Here is a 13766-nt window from a genome sequence, read left to right as displayed (position 1 = left end):
GTGTGTGACACAGGCAGGGCCACCCCGTGGGCGGGCTGACATTTCACAAGGTCATATCTCTGGCCCAGGCTCCGAGGGGAGGGGGGGCTTTGTCTGGGGCTCAGCGTGCACACACGCACACACACACACAATACTGTACACACACACTGTACTAGTCCACTACTACACATTACTGTACAGCCGAGGATATGATTAAAAACAACCTAAACCCCTCTTTCCCCTCTCACAGCCCAGTCTCTACAGTACAGTGGTGGTGGTGATACAGTCTCTACAGTACAGTGGTGGTGGTGATACAGTCTCTACAGTACAGTGGTGGTGGTGATACAGTCTCTACAGTACAGTGGTGGTGGTGGTGGTGGTGATACAGTCTCTACAGTACAGTGGTGGTGGTGGTGGTGGTGATACAGTCTCTACAGTACAGTGGTGGTGATGATACAGTCTCTACAGTACAGTGGTGGTGGTGATACAGTCTCTACAGTACAGTGGTGGTGGTGGTGGTGGTGATACAGTCTCTACAATACAGTGGTGGTGGTGGTGGTGGTGATACAGTCTCTACAGTACAGTGGTGGTGGTGATACAGTCTCTACAGTACAGTGGTGGTGGTGGTGGTGGTGATACAGTCTCTACAGTACAGTGGTGGTGGTGGTGATACAGTCTCTACAGTACAGTGGTGGTGGTGATACAGTCTCTACAGTACAGTGGTGGTGGTGGTGGTGATGATACAGTCTCTACAGTACAGTGGTGGTGGTGGTGGTGGTGATACAGTCTCTACAGTACAGTGGTGGTGGTGATACAGTCTCTACAGTACAGTGGTGGTGATGATACAGTCTCTACAGTACAGTGGTGGTGGTGGTGGTGGTGATACAGTCTCTACAGTACAGTGGTGGTGGTGGTGATACAGTCTCTACAGTACAGTGGTGGTGGTGATGATACAGTCTCTACAGTACAGTGGTGGTGGTGATACAGTCTCTACAGTACAGTGGTGGTGGTGATACAGTCTCTACAGTACAGTGGTGGTGGTGATGGTGATACAGTCTCTACAGTACAGTGGTGGTGGTGATACAGTCTCTACAGTACAGTGGTGGTGGTGATGGTGATACAGTCTCTACAGTACAGTGGTGGTGGTGATACAGTCTCTACAGTACAGTGGTGGTGGTGGTGATACAGTCTCTACAGTACAGTGGTGGTGGTGATGGTGATACAGTCTCCACAGTACAGTGGTGGTGGTGATACAGTCTCTACAGTACAGTGGTGGTGGTGGTGATACAGTCTCTACAGTACAGTGGTGGTGGTGGTGGTGATACAGTCTCTACAGTACAGTGGTGGTGGTGATAGTCTCTACAGTACAGTGGTGGTGGTGATACAGTCTCTACAGTACAGTGGTGGTGGTGGTGATGGTGATACAGTCTCTACAGTACAGTGGTGGTGGTGATACAGTCTCTACAGTACAGTGGTGGTGATACAGTCTCTACAGTACAGTGGTGGTGGTGGTGATGGTGATACAGTCTCTACAGTACAGTGGTGGTGATGATACAGTCTCTACAGTACAGTGGTGGTGATACAGTCTCTACAGTACAGTGGTGGTGATACAGTCTCTACAGTACAGTGGTGGTGATACAGTCTCGACAGTACAGTGGTGGTGGTACAGTCTCTACAGTACAGTGGTGGTGGTGATACAGTCTCTACAGTACAGTGGTGGTGATACAGTCTCTACAGTACAGTGGTGGTGGTGATAGTCTCTACAGTACAGTGGTGGTGGTGATACAGTCTCTACAGTACAGTGGTGGTGATACAGTCTCTACAGTACAGTGGTGGTGGTGGTGATGGTGATACAGTCTCTACAGTACAGTGGTGGTGGTGGTGATGGTGATACAGTCTCTACAGTACAGTGGTGGTGGTGGTGATGGTGATACAGTCTCTACAGTACAGTGGTGGTGGTGGTGATACAGTCTCTACAGTACAGTGATGGTGATACAGTCTCTACAGTACAGTGGTGGTGATACAGTCTCTACAGTACAGTGGTGGTGGTGGTGATGGTGATACAGTCTCTACAGTACAGTGGTGGTGATACAGTCTCTACAGTACAGTGGTGATGGTGATACAGTCTCTACAGTACAGTGGTGGTGATGATACAGTCTCTACAGTACAGTGGTGGTGGTGATACAGTCTCTACAGTACAGTGGTGGTGGTGGTGGTGGTGATACAGTCTCTACAGTACAGTGGTGGTGGTGATACAGTCTCTACAGTACAGTGGTGGTGGTGATACAGTCTCTACAGTACAGTGGTGGTGGTGGTGATACAGTCTCTACAGTACAGTGGTGGTGGTGATGGTGATACAGTCTCTACAGTACAGTGGTGGTGGTGATACAGTCTCTACAGTACAGTGGTGGTGGTGATACAGTCTCTACAGTACAGTGGTGATACAGTCTCTACAGTACAGTGGTGATACAGTCTCTACAGTACAGTGGTGATACAGTCTCTACAGTACAGTGGTGATACAGTCTCTACAGTACAGTGGTGGTGGTGGTGGTGGTGATACAGTCTCTACAGTACAGTGGTGATACAGTCTCTACAGTACAGTGGTGATGGTGGTGGTGGTGATACAGTCTCTACAGTACAGTGGTGATACAGTCTCTACAGTACAGTGGTGATACAGTCTCTACAGTACAGTGGTGGTGGTGGTGGTGGTGATACAGTCTCTACAGTACAGTGGTGATACAGTCTCTACAGTACAGTGGTGGTGGTGGTGGTGGTGATACAGTCTCTACAGTACAGTGGTGATACAGTCTCTACAGTACAGTGGTGATACAGTCTCTACAGTACAGTGGTGGTGGTGGTGGTGGTGATACAGTCTCTACAGTACAGTGGTGGTGGTGATACAGTCTCTACAGTACAGTGGTGGTGGTGGTGATACAGTCTCTACAGTACAGTGGTGGTGGTGGTGATACAGTCTCTACAGTACAGTGGTGGTGGTGATACGGTCTCTACAGTACAGTGGTGGTGGTGATACAGTCTCTACATTACAGTGGTGGTGGTGATACAGTCTCTACATTACAGTGGTGGTGATACAGTCTCTACAGTACAGTGGTGGTGGTGGTGGTGATACAGTCTCTACAGTACAGTGGTGGTGGTGATACAATCTCTACAGTACAGTGGTGGTGATACAGTCTCTACAGTACAGTGGTGGTGGTGATACAGTCTCTACAGTACAGTGGTGGTGGTGATACAATCTCTACAGTACAGTGGTGGTGGTGGTGGTGATACAGTCTCTACAGTACAGTGGTGGTGGTGGTGATACAGTCTCTACAGTACAGTGGTGGTGGTGATACAGTCTTTACAGTACAGTGGTGGTGGTTCTACAGTCTCTACATTACAGTGGTGGTGGTGATACAGTCTCTACATTACAGTGGTGGTGATACAGTCTCTACAGTACAGTGGTGGTGGTGGTGGAGGGGTGATACAGTCTCTACAGTACAGTGGTGGTGGTGGTGGTGGTGATACAGTCTCTACAGTACAGTGGTGGTGGTGGTGGAGGGGTGATACAGTCTCTACAGTACAGTGGTGGTGGTGGTGGTGGTGATACAGTCTCTACAGTACAGTGGTGGTGGTGGTGGTGGTACAGTCTCTCCAGTACAGTGGTGGTGGTGATACAGTCTCTACAGTACAGTGGTGGTGGTGGTACAGTCTCTACAGTACAGTGGTGGTGGTACAGTCTCTACAGTACAGTGGTGGTGGTGGTACAGTCTCTACAGTACAGTGGTGGTGGTGATACAGTCTCTCCAGTACAGTGGTGGTGGTGATACAGTCTCTACAGTACAGTGGTGATACAGTCTCTACAGTACAGTGGTGATACAGTCTCTACAGTACAGTGGTGGTGGTGGTGGTGGTACAGTCTCTACAGTACAGTGGTGGTGGTACAGTCTCTACAGTACAGTGGTGGTGGTGGTACAGTCTCTACAGTACAGTGGTGGTGGTGATACAGTCTCTCCAGTACAGTGGTGGTGGTGATACAGTCTCTACAGTACAGTGGTGATACAGTCTCTACAGTACAGTGGTGATACAGTCTCTACAGTACAGTGGTGGTGGTGGTGGTGGTGATACAGTCTCTACAGTACAGTGGTGATACAGTCTCTACAGTACAGTGGTGATACAGTCTCTACAGTACAGTGGTGATACAGTCTCTACAGTACAGTGGTGGTGGTGGTGGTGGTGATACAGTCTCTACAGTACAGTGGTGATACAGTCTCTACAGTACAGTGGTGGTGGTGGTGGTGGTGATACAGTCTCTACAGTACAGTGGTGGTGATACAGTCTCTACAGTACAGTGGTGGTGGTGATACAGTCTCTCCAGTACAGTGGTGGTGGTGATACAGTCTCTCCAGTACAGTGGTGGTGGTGATACAGTCTCTCCAGTACAGTGGTGGTGGTGATACAGTCTCTACAGTAGAGTGGTGGTGGTGGTTGGGGGGACACAGTCTCTACAGTACAGTGGTGGTGGTGATACAGTCTCTACAGTACAGTGGTGGTGGTGATACAGTCTCTACAGTACAGTGGTGGTGGTGGTTGGGGGGACACAGTCTCTACAGTACAGTGGTGGTGGTGATACAGTCTCTACAGTACAGTGGTGGTGGTGATACAGTCTCTCCAGTACAGTGGTGGTGGTGGTTGGGGGGACACAGTCTCTACAGTACAGTGGTGGTGGTGATACAGTCTCTACAGTACAGTGGTGGTGGTGATACAGTCTCTACAGTACAGTGGTGGTGGTGATACAGTCTCTACAGTACAGTGGTGGTGGTGGTTGGGGGGACACAGTCTACAGTACAGCAGTAGTGAGGGGGACAGTCTCTACATTCTTTACAGGTGGTAGGGGGGGGGGCAGTTTCCAGTACAGTGGTAATGGGGGGGCGTACCCAATTTTCATACCTGAGTAAAAGTTAACTTAACAGAAAATGACTCTAGTAAAAGTCACCCAGTAAAATTCTAAAAGTATTTGCTTTAAAATATAAAGTATCAAAAGTAAACATTACTAAAATATATTTAAATATCCAAAGTAAAAATATAAATCACTTAAAATTCCTTATCTTAAGCAAACCAGGCGGCACCATTTTCTTGTTTTTTAATTTTATTTACGGAGAGCCAGAGGCACACTCCAACATTTGACATAATTTACAAAACGAAGCATGTGTGTTTAGTGAGTCTGCCAGATCAGAGGCAGTAGGGATGACCAGGAATGTTCTGTTGATAAGTGTGCGAATTGGAGCAATTTCCTGTTGTGCTAAGCATTCAAAATGTAACGAGTACTTTTGGGTGTCAAGGAAAATGTATGGAGAGTGAAAACAACATTTTCTTTAGGAATGTAGTGAAGCAAAATTCATCAAAAATATAAATAGTAAAGTACAGATACCTAAAAAATTACTTTAAAAGTACTTTAAACCACTGTACAGTACAGTGGTGGTAGGGGGGCACAGTCTCTACAGTACAGTGGTGGTGGGGGGCAGTCTACAGTACAGTGGTGGTGGGGGGGCACAGTCTCTACAGTACAGTGGTGGTGGGGGAGGGGGGCAGTCTACAGTACAGTGGTGGTGGGGGGGGCACAGTCTCTACAGTACAGTGGTGGTGGGGGAGGGGGGCAGTCTACAGTACAGTGGTGGTAGGGGGGCACAGTCTCTACAGTACAGTGGTGGTGGGGGGCAGTCTACAGTACAGTGGTGGTGGGGGAGGGGGGCAGTCTACAGTACAGTGGTGGTGGGGGAGGGGGGCAGTCTACAGTACAGTGGTGGTGGGGGAGGGGGGGGCAGTCTCTACAGTACAGTGGTGGTGGGGGGGACACAGTCCACAGTACAGTGGTGGTGGGGGAGGGGGGGGCAGTCTCTACAGTGAGCCAGGGAGAGGGAAACAGGAAACGCCCCCATCCACAGGGCTTTAGTGGAGCAGGTAGACAGCTTCATGTTCCTTTGGACTTGTCATGGTCCACATGCAAAAACACAGTCGTGAAGAGGGCACGACAACGCCTGGTTCCCCTCAAGAGGCTGAAAAGATTTGACATGGGCCCTCAGATCCTCTAAATGTTCTACAGCTGCACCATTGAGAGCATCTTGACTGGTTGCATCACTGATTGCTATGGCAACTACTTGGCATCCGACCGCAAGGCGCTGCCGAGGGTAGTGCGTACAGCCCAGTACATCACTGGGGCTAAGCTTCCTGCCAATCCAGGACCTCTATAGCAGGCGGTGCCAGAGGAAGACTCTAAAAAGTTGTATAAAGCCAAGTTATCGTTACTCATTGTGTGTTTATTCCTCGTGTTATTATCGTTTTTTTTCTCTCTGGATTGTTGGGAAGGGCCCGTAAGTACACATTTCACTGTTAGTCTACACCTGTTATTTACAAAGCATGTGAAATAAAATTTGATTTGACACACACATACAGCCCAACAACTTGGGGAAGCTAAAGTGTAAAATGCCCCTGACTGAATGAGACTGATGGGGCTGCTATGAGGCAGCGAGGAGAAGCCGAGAGAGACAGAGAAAGAAGCAGAGAGACAGAGAAAGAAGCAGAGAGGCAGAGAGAGAGAGGCAGAGAGAGGCACAGAGAGCAAGAGAGAGAGCGAGAGGCAGAGAGAGAGAGCGAGCGAGAGGGAGAGAGGGAGAGCGAGCGAGCGAGATGCAGAGAGAGGGAGAGCGAGCGAGATGCAGAGCGAGAGAGAGCGAGCGAGAGGCAGAGAGAGAGAGAGCGAGCGAGAGGCAGAGAGAGAGAGCGAGCGAGAGGCAGAGAGAGAGGGAGCGAGAGGCAGAGAGAGAGGGAGCGAGAGGCAGAGACAGAGAGAGCGAGTGAGCGAGAGGCAGAGAGAGAGCGAGCGAGAGGCAGAGAGAGAGCGAGCGAGAGGCAGAGAGAGAGAGAGAGAGAGAGAGAGAGAGCGAGCGAGCGAGCGAGCGAGAGGCAGAGAGAGAGAGCGAGCGAGAGGCAGAGAGAGAGAGCGAGCGAGAGGCAGAGAGAGAGAGCGAGCGAGAGGCAGAGAGAGAGAGCGAGCGAGAGGCAGAGAGAGAGTGAGCGAGCGAGAGACAGAGAGAGAGAGCGAGCGAGAGGCAGAGAGAGCGAGCGAGCGAGAGGCAGAGAGAGCGAGCGAGCGAGAGGCAGAGAGAGAGAGCGAGCGAGAGGCAGAGAGAGAGAGCGAGCGAGAGGCAGAGAGATAGAGCGAGCGAGAGGCAGAGAGAGAGAGCGAGCGAGAGGCAGAGAGAGAGAGCGAGCGAGAGGCAGAGAGAGAGAGCGAGCGAGAGGCAGAGAGAGAGAGCGAGCGAGAGGCAGAGAGAGAGAGCGAGCGAGAGGCAGAGAGAGAGAGCGAGCGAGAGGCAGAGAGAGAGAGCGAGCGAGAGGCAGAGAGAGAGAGCGAGAGGCAGAGAGAGCGAGAGAGAGAGAGAACGAGCGAGAGGCAGAGAGAGCGAGAGAGAGAGAGAGAGAGAGAACGAGCGAGAGGCAGAGAGAGAGCGAGCGAGCGGCAGAGAGAGAGCGAGCGAGCGGCAGAGAGAGAGCGAGCGAGCGGCAGAGAGAGAGCGAGCGAGCGGCAGAGAGAGAGCGAGCGAGCGGCAGAGAGAGAGCGAGCGAGCGGCAGAGAGAGAGCGAGCGAGCGGCAGAGAGAGAGCGAGCGAGCGGCAGAGAGAGAGCGAGCGAGCGGCAGAGAGAGAGAGAGCGAGCGGCAGAGAGAGAGAGAGCGAGCGGCAGAGAGAGAGAGAGCGAGCGGCAGAGAGAGAGAGAGCGAGCGGCAGAGAGAGAGAGAGCGAGCGGCAGAGAGAGAGAGAGCGAGCGGCAGAGAGAGAGAGAGCGAGCGGCAGAGAGAGAGAGGGCGAGCGGCAGAGAGAGAGAGAGCGAGAGGCAGAGAGAGAGAGAGCGAGAGGCAGAGAGAGAGAGAGCGAGAGGCAGAGAGAGAGAGAGAGCGAGAGGCAGAGAGAGAGAGCGAGAGGCAGAGAGAGAGAGAGCGAGAGGTAGAGAGAGAGAGAGCGAGAGGCAGAGAGAGAGAGAGCGAGAGGTAGAGAGAGAGAGCGAGAGGCAGAGAGAGAGAGAGCGAGAGGCATCGAGAGAGAGAGAGAGGCAGAGAGAGAGAGAGCGAGAGGCAGAGAGAGAGAGAGCGAGAGGCAGAGAGAGAGAGCGAGAGGCAGAGAGAGAGAGCGAGAGGCAGAGAGAGAGAGAGAGAGAGGCAGAGAGAGAGAGCGAGAGGCAGAGAGAGAGAACGAGAGGCAGAGAGAGAGAGCGAGAGGCAGAGAGAGAGAGCGAGAGGCAGAGAGAGAGAGAGAGAGCGAGAGACAGAGAGAGAGAGAGCAAGCGCGAGAGAGAGAGAGAGCAAGCGAGAGAGAGAGCAAGCGAGAGAGAGAGCGAGCGAGAGGCAGAGAGAGAGCGCGCGAGCGAGAGGCAGAGAGAGAGAGCGCGAGCGAGAGGCAGAGAAAGAGAGGCAGCGAGAGAGAGCGAGACAGCGAGAGGGAGCGAGACAGCGAGAGGGAGCGAGACAGCGAGAGGGAGAGAGGTAGCGAGAGGGAGAGAGGCAGCGAGAGGGAGAGAGGCAGCGAGAGAGAGAGAGAGGCAGAGAGAGAGAGAGAGAGGCAGCGAGAGAGAGAGAGAGGCAGCGAGAGAGAGAGAGAGAGGCAGCGAGAGAGAGAGAGAGAGAGGCAGCGAGAGAGAGAGAGAGAGAGGCAGCGAGAGAGAGAGAGAGAGAGGCAGCGAGAGAGAGAGAGAGAGGCAGCGAGAGAGAGAGAGGCAGCGAGAGAGAGAGAGAGAGAGAGGCAGCGAGAGAGAGAGAGGCAGAGAGAGAGAGAGAGAGAGGCAGCGAGAGAGAGAGGCAGCGAGAGAGAGAGAGAGAGGCAGCGCGCGAGAGAGAGAGAGGCAGCGCGAGAGAGAGAGAGAGGCAGCGAGAGAGAGAGAGAGAGGCAGCGAGAGAGAGAGAGAGAGAGAGGCAGCGAGAGAAAGAGAGAGAGAGGCAGCGAGAGAAAGAGAGAGAGAGGCAGCGAGAGAAAGAGGCAGCGAGAGAAAGAGGCAGCGAGAGAAAGAGGCAGCGAGAGAAAGAGGCAGCGAGAGAAAGAGGAAGGCAGAGAGAGAGAGAAAGGCAGAGTTAGCAGCAGAGAGCATCTGTCAGTTTGCCGTGCTCAGTGTGAAAGAGAACCATTTAGCGGTGTAATGGCGGGGATGACTTGCATGTTGAGACAAACAGCTGCAGGGTACTCAGCAGTCCGGGTCTGTTAGCACTCACTACACACACACAACCGGGTAATTCAGTGCTGTGTGTGTGTTTGTGCATACAGTGTGTGTGCTCGTACAGTGTGTGTGTGTGCATTCTTCCCAGGACAGAGGTGTATAGCGACATATCAGGGAGAGAGAGTGAACAGACTGCTGCGACGGTCTGCGCTACTGGGTTCGCTAACAAAACACTGCTTCCTGGTTCAAGTTGAAAGCTGATGATGTAACTGCCAACTAAGAGGAGCATTGCTTCATGTGATTGTGTATCGGGTATATTTACCAGGATGTGGTCAAGCTATCTATTTTAGGAGGTTTCGAGGAAGAAGAATACACAAGTCAAAGAGAGGGACAAGAGAGACACTCATGACAGCTGAAGAACATCACAGCTTATTCCTCATCTTATTGTATACAAGACGAGACAACCCCATGTCAATTGTCTCCGTGTTTGAACACGATGGCGGGTTATATTTTGGCTGACGTGGTTGTTCCGGACTGTCTGGGGAGCAGTGTTACTGTGCTGGGCCCATGCAGTCACTGCAGCCAGACAGACAGTGGAGTCAACCAGATTTCAGCCAGCCTCATCAGACACAATGATCCATGTGCCGGAGGGGGACGCTGGGGGAGGAGGGGTAAGGGGGGGTTTGTTCCGTAGGTCACCAGACCACATGACTTGCATGAGGTTTCGCCTAGCTACCAACAGACACACTGCAACTATTCTGTGACTTAGCCAGGCATACAAGATGGCCCCACTGACCTCCAGGCCCGGGCTAGGGTGGAAGGAAGGCCATTAGCCGATTAAGTCTGGAGTAGAAGCATCAATACTGACACTATGATGCCAAGAATCTTTGAGAGGCCTGGAGAGAGAGACTCAGAGAGAGAGAGAGAGGCAGAGAGAGAGAGGCAGAGAGAGAGAGACAGAGACAGAGAGAGGCAGAGAGATAGAGAGAGGCAGAGAGATAGAGAGAGGCAGAGAGAGAGGCAGAGAGACAGACACTCAGAGAGAGAGAGAGAGAGAGAGAGAGAGAAAGGCAGAGAGAGACAGACACTCAGAGAGAGACAGACACTCAGAGAGAGACAGACACTCAGAGAGAGAGAGGCAGAGAGAGAGAGAGGCAGAGAGAGAGAGAGAGGCAGAGAGAGAGAGAGAGAGAGAGAGAGAGAGAGGCAGAGAGAGGCAGAGAGAGGCAGAGAGAGGCAGAGAGAGGCAGAGAGAGGCAGAGAGAGGCAGAGAGAGAGAGAGAGAGAGAGAGAGAGAGAGAGAGAGAGAGAGAGAGAGAGAGAGAGAGAGAGAGAGAGAGAGAGAGAGAGGCAGAGAGAGGCAGAGAGAGAGGCAGAGAGAGACATAAGTAAAAGATGAAGAGGTGGGTTCAAGACCACGGTCAAGTCTACCACTCAGACTGGCTATTTAAATCCAGCACAGCTACGGAACACACCACACAGCTACAGCACAGCTACGGAACACACCACATAGCCAGCACAGCTACGGAACACACCACACAGCTACAGCACAGCTACGGAACACACCACACAGCTACAGCACAGCTACGGAACACACCACATAGCCAGCACAGCTACAGAACACACCACACAGCCAGCACAGCTACGGAACACACCACACAGCTACAGCACAGCTACGGAACACACCACACAGCTACAGCACAGCTACGGAACACACCACACAGCCAGCACAGCTACGGAACACACCACACAGCCAGCACAGCTACGGAACACACCACACAGCTACAGCACAGCTACGGAACACACCACACAGCCAGCACAGCTACGGAACACACCACACAGCCAGCACAGCTAGGGAACACACCACACAGCCAGCACAGCTACGGAACACACCACACAGCCAGCACAGCTACGGAACACACCACACAGCCAGCACAGCTACGGAACACACCACACAGCTACAGCACAGCTACGGAACACACCACACAGCTACAGCACAGCTACGGAACACACCACACAGCTACGGAACACACCACACAGCTACAGCACAGCTACGGAACACACCACACAGCCAGCACAGCTACGGAACACACCACACAGCCAGCACAGCTACGGAACACACCACACAGCCAGCACAGCTTGAGCCACATCTGGGTTATCCCAGCATGCTCTCCTGTGACTAGGAGTGTCTGGCTGCTGTTGGCCTGGGTTAGGGGTTGTATACTGTACGAGGGGGGAAGAGTGGAGAGGTGTAATACGAGGGAAGAGGGGTGCGTGTAGTGAGGAGGCGGAGTGTAGAAAGGAGAAGGAGCCGTGGCGGTAATTAAGTGTCCATGCTGAGCCCTGGCGGGGGTTGCCATGTCCGCGGGCTATGCTAATGAGCCTGCCCTGCAGTCAGGGCTTCTGCCTTATTAGCGTGCGGCGACGGACAATATGGTGGGAGAGACCCTAGCAGCTAGCCCTGTCCACCAGCAGGCTCACGTCACTGTAAACGACTAGCAGTCAGCCCCCCCTCCCGGAGAGGAAGGTAATTCCATTCACTGGGACTTTCTCTCCATCTTCCTCTTCTCTTCAGTCTCGCCCTCACACTCAGTTTGTCCTGTTGGAAAAAGACTGAGCGCTTGTGTGTGTGTGTGAGTGAAAAAAACACAGACTCTCTAAATATAACCAGCTGGTTGTGTCTGAACCAGCGGTCGTAAATTCAAACCCCCTTCGCAGGACTTTATACGGGACACCAATAAGTTAAGTGCACATTTAGCCCCCTTTTCTTTTGGGGGAAAAGAGTGAAATAATTGTCAGAGTGCATCTATCACGATACATCCCACGTTACAAAAGGCACCATGTCACTGACTGACTAGTCAGCTGTTTGTCATAAATCCTCAGAGTCCCAAATGGCACCCTATTCACTGTATAGTGCACTGCCTTTATAGTGCACTGCATTTGACCAGAGCCCAAGGGGACTGTGAGTGAGAGACTGGTCTGAGATCAGTGATTGAAAGCGATAAAGACAGAGATATTCAGCTCTCAGTGCGGCTCACTGATCCAGGCTCAGAAGGACGGCGATGCGTGGGCAAACTCAAGAGGGTTCATGCCCTTTGGAGTTCTGGGAGCACCACCGGGCATTTACCAGTTTAAAAATACAGCACTTAACTACAACTGTGCTTTTAACAGCCTGAGTTAGAAAGAAGCCCATACTCTAAATCATCTGCACCTATAGCAGGCTTATGTCCACACACAACTCTGTATATAACCCATTCTTAAACAAACACACCCATCACCTTTTATCCCATGTCAGAGCCAAAATGGCTACTCCATGGAAAACCCATCAGTCATGGTGGCTCAGGAGTTAGCCTAGACCAGGGTTTCCACAAACTGGGTCCCGGGTCTGCCCCATGGTGCACGTTTTGGTTGAGAGGTTGGGAAACCCTGATCTAGATCACACTCTCAGCATGGACCGGGATACGGGGTAGCTGTTAGGCTAAGCTATATACAGCAACTAGATTCAGCCACGGGACTATTGCTGTCGAAAAATAATTACAATAATTTGTACACTGCTAATTGACCACAACTAATCCCAAAAAGAGTTTGTATTTGAAAATAACAATAATTTCATACCTTTATTACAGACGCAATCATATCTGTATTTTTCTATTTGTGGGAATACTTGGGAACAGATTTACTAAATTAAACACATCTTTGCTGAATTCCTGATGATTTTACAGTCTTTATTTATTTTTGTAATTATTTTTTTTACTTTGAGGGGACCACCAAAAATCTTTTACGGGCTGGTTTTGTCCCGTGGGCCGCATGTTGCCAACCCCTGCTATACAGTAATGTCTGTGGTTCGGTTCTGTCCGTCGTATTGAAATGTAGAGCAGCATATAACCATCTGTGTACTGTTGGCCTTGGCCCCGGCAGTTTGTGGGTACTTCGGGCCTCGTGCCAGAGGTGAAAGAGGAAGGAGAAGTGTTCTTGGAAGAGAATGAGTCGACTCGAGGCCCCCAGACCTCTGAAATTCCTCAGCGCAGATGAAGCGCCCTTTGCACCCGCGTTTATTTTTCCCGTCCATTTTTAGAACTTGTATTTTTTTTAATGTTACAGAAACAACACATGCCCATAATCTTAGACGTGCCATCAAAGCTCCTCACAGAGCACCAAAAACAACCGCCAGGGAGAAACACACTTTCACTACAGAAATAGGCTCAGATCTCACCGAGTGCCTGTAATCGCAATTAACAGGGTATTTCTTAATTTACCATTCAGCCCAGGGCATAAAATTAACACCCGCCACCTACCAAATGCGGGTAGATTTTGGCGCTGGTGGGTAAGATTCATTTCACATTCACAAGATTCACTCACATTTGTGAATAAAAATAGTAATGTATAATCACATGTATAGTAAAATGAATGCTGCAGTAGCTGTTTCAAAGTATTTCTGCAGTTTTGTTGCATCGCTGGTAAATGAACATGGTACAAAGTCAAAGAACTACACTATGTAGCTTATTCTTGCCCTTAAAAGGACAGGTGAAATGTGATATTTTGGTTAATATAACAACTTCTCACTAGTGTTACATTTACTGTTTTAAAAA

Source organism: Salvelinus fontinalis, chromosome 5 (assembly GCF_029448725.1).
Source record: "Salvelinus fontinalis isolate EN_2023a chromosome 5, ASM2944872v1, whole genome shotgun sequence".
NCBI classification, from domain to species: domain Eukaryota; kingdom Metazoa; phylum Chordata; class Actinopteri; order Salmoniformes; family Salmonidae; genus Salvelinus; species Salvelinus fontinalis.
The sequence above is the reverse complement of the archived record's forward strand: the minus strand, read 5'-3'. Positions refer to the sequence as shown.